Below are 3901 nucleotides of genomic sequence, written 5' to 3'. Positions count from 1 at the left end.
TGCGTGGCTCACCTGTGCTGTGTAGCAGGTTCAGCCTAAATCTGTTACTTACTGGGTCTTAAAAAGCTGAACTCCTTAGGATGTTGGCAGATCAGGTAGAAGCCTGTACTTGTTAAATTCTGAAAGAGCTGAGCCTGAGCCTAAGAGAGCTGGGTTGCCTCTGAAGCCAGAAGAAGAGCAGTTTCCCCTCTAGCAACTGTGGGCAGTGATGAGGAACAGTGCCCCACAGCACCCCCAGGCAGCCCTAAGGAGCAGCACCCTGGTGGTGGTGAGGCAAAGGAAACCTTGGGCTAGAAGCTGCACTAACTCTACTAATGGCAGTGCCCTCCTTGTGTGGGACTAAGTGAGAACTCTGAACCTACTGACTGTCCCCAACTGTTAGTAATGGGTTGATTGATTATTATGACGTTCATAATTCTGTTTTTCAGCCCATCTCCCTTTCCCCCATTAATAAACTCCATTATAGTTTATTATTGCTTGCAAATGGGGAAGTTTGTTCACATTGGAACACGCAGGCAGAAATTATTTTCCCAGGTTTCTGGGTGGAGGCTTAAGGCAGGATAATCAATTTGCGGAAAACCCCAACTCAGCCATTGTTGCTGCCATCTGGTGCCTGGCAGAAGGGTTACAACAAGATTAAACAACTTGTCAAAGTCAAGGCCACATGAGCCAAGGAACACCATCCCCCTACATCCTTGTCACAGGCCTATGTGGTGTGGTCTTGGAAGTGGCCCACTGGGCAGCCAAGACAGGGGGCTACATGGGGGCAGACAAAAGAGAGCAAGGCAGAGGGAGCCTTCCAGGCCCTGGAGCCTACAACCCCCACTTTGCTGATTGGGTTTAGGTCTCACTAATGGCACAGCAAATAATTCTGTGCTAAGATTGATTGGAAAAGCACTGGCTGCACTAAATATACAAGGGCGCCCCATCAAAGGTGGAAACAGAGTTGAATATTATGGAATAACTTCTCTTCATCTGACAGGATCAAAGATTGCTTTACAAGCTGTATGTACAGAGGGCTTGTCACCCATTCTCTTCCTGGACTTGATGATCTCCCGAGGTCCCTTCCAGCCCTAATGTCTATGAAATCTATGAAATATGAGCATACAGTAAGATTGATCCAAGGTCTTCTGTATTTAGAACTGGGCAATGGTAATTCCTTAGGTTGAACTTGGGGCAGTAGTTCCCAACCTTTTTTATACTGTGGACTGGTGGGAGTGAGATGGGGCGCACGGAGCCAGCTGTCTCCCTCCCAGGGCTCCCCTACCACCCAGCTTTAACCACACATGTGACTGCTGGTGGTGGAAGCCGCTTGCCCGGGCAGACTGACAGGGGTCTGAGCAGGGGCTCGTGCCACGACTTGGCAGCCAACCCTGCACCCCAGTGGTTGGGAACCTCTGCCTTGGGGGATCTCCCATTTCATTCTGCCCTGGTTTGGCTTTCCTTTGACATGGGATAGAAATAGACACAGGAAACAGTGATGTACAGAGCAATTAATATGCAGTGAGACCCCTTCACCCACACACTTTTCCACTCACTATGAGTTATTTTCCTGGTCATGCAGGTATGCCCTGCTTCATAGTTACAATGGGTGGATTCAGATGTAGTGTATGTGGCTCCCAGGGCCAGGTTCTTATGGAGGTCCTAAGGGACAGCTAGACCAGAAGAGCTGTTCTGCTAGACCAGACATCTCTGGGAACCCATGTTGTGCAATGGATCAATGGATGGAAGTCCCAATGTTACACAATAATCCTGCAATACTTTAATGGCTAAACAAGCCAATCCCCAATGTCCTTCCAATACCCTTCCAGCCCAGCTTATGTTCTGCACACCAGCCTGTGTTCTCTTCCCTGCAGGTTAATGTGCCCTATAAATTATCCAGTCCTTTTATAAGTCCAGAAATTGTCCAACACTTTTTGAAAAGGAGTACATGTGTCTGTTAGTGAGGCACTGATACTACACACACACAAATGCTCCTCCTAGGCATGAGAGTGTAATGAAATCTGTCATACATCAGGGAATGAAAAATATCAGCTGCAACATGCATTCCATCAGTAGGCTAGAAAGCTGCTCCTCTGTATGCATAATCCCCAAACCTGTCTCCACACTGGGTGCATCTACAAGAGACATTTATTGCGGCATAGACTAATTAGATTAATATGCACTGGAGTTTATTGCTGTGTGCTAATAGCACATGTAGACATACCCACTGTTGGATATTATTCAGGTATTACTAACCCAACTTACACCTGCATTGTAATGCATGGAAGTATATGGTCAACTGTAGACAAATCATGCGTTTGGAGCACATAGGGCTCATTTTGGAAATGAGAAACAAAGACAAACCCCTCCAAGAAATACTGGAATGTAGAAATTTAGGGTACCTGTTGGAGAATTAATAGAAAAACCTTTATACCTCTGCTGTGTATGAGGCAGAGCTGCCAGTACTACTGTCTCAGCATAGATATTTAAAACACAGAACGCCACCTACTGGCATGTGTGAATATCAAATTGAGTTTGTAAGTTCACAGGGTGATTACTGTCATTATTTGCTGTAAATGACTTCCTGGGTCTAGCTTTGAACAGCTTTCAAAGCCCAAGCATCCCAAAGAAGGGAATTCTCATACAGTTATCACAGCTGTGCACAAATCTTTTTCCTGATCATTACAGTCATCCTTAGAGAGCCTAATAAACTCATAAGACTGAATCATTACAGCTCACATGTGAGAAACTGTGTGCCAAGTTCTGACAAATAATACTGTTGGAAAGTATGTTGCCCTCCTCCCCTATCCCTCTTGCTGTTCCCCTCATGGTCGCTGGCAGGTGGACCATGAGCCCCAACCATACCACCATGTTCTTACCACGTACTGGGGGACTCTGAGGCCAGCATGGTGTCAGTAAAAAGCAGGGTGGGCACAGTGTTCATTGTAGTCCACTGGACAAGTACAAACACCTTTATTTTAATATACAGATAGAAGCAGTACAGAGGTACGAAACTGTTGACACCAAAGGCCATGTCAAGATCAAAGGTCTACCTGAGTCAAGTGGTCCCTTGGACTAGTCTAGGTAAGGCACACCATCTTCCTGTAGCCACTGAGCTCTGCCTGATGGTGAGGCCCAGTGTCAAATTCAGCTATTTTGGACCCCCTAACCTGAACGAAGAGGAGTTGTGTCTTGCAATGTCAGACTAGGCTGCCCCTGGCAAATGGGCAGAAGGGAATGCAATGTACCATCTTCTTTGAAGGATGATAGCCCAAGCCACAGCCCACACAGCAATGTCACTTAAGACAGTTGCTGTCTTCTCTGATGAAGGGCAATTGTGAAAATACAAGTGAGGTCCAGAAAGTGACTTTCTACCCTGGCTCAGTTACCATGAAACTCACAGGCATCCTCTACTCCTATCTAACTACCCAGCTGATGACATGTGTAAGCAGTGTCCTAGCCGCCTGCGGAGGGTTTAGATTGAGAGTGTGGTCGGGGGTAGAAAGGTAAGAAAGATTTATTGACTTAAGAAAAACACAACTACGCCTAGTAACAAGACAAACAATGACAGACAAAAGCAATTCGCGTTGGCAACTTATCGGCTGTCCCTCTGATGCCTGATACACAGTAAGTTTCTCTTTCTACAAAGTTCAGCGAGGTCAGGCGTCCCCGAGCAACGCTGTTTGAGGAGTGCCGGGAAGGACCCTGGAATGCAGTTCTTGGGCTCCTCAAGGTCCACAGGCCCACTGATCCAGGCAACAGCTAACTAATCCTTTTCACAGAGCTGCATCTTCCTTCTGAATGGTTTCCAGATATTTCAGCTAATTTATAGCTTCTGAAAGACACTGATAATGTACGACCACTTAGATTCCTTTTTTTTCAACTGTTCTTAGACTGACCAATAGCAGTACAAGCCTTG

Source organism: Gavialis gangeticus, unplaced genomic scaffold (assembly GCF_001723915.1).
Source record: "Gavialis gangeticus isolate Ggan-Ray unplaced genomic scaffold, GavGan_comp1, whole genome shotgun sequence".
In the NCBI taxonomy this organism is placed as follows: Eukaryota; Metazoa; Chordata; order Crocodylia; family Gavialidae; genus Gavialis; species Gavialis gangeticus.
This window is presented reverse-complemented; position numbering follows the sequence as displayed.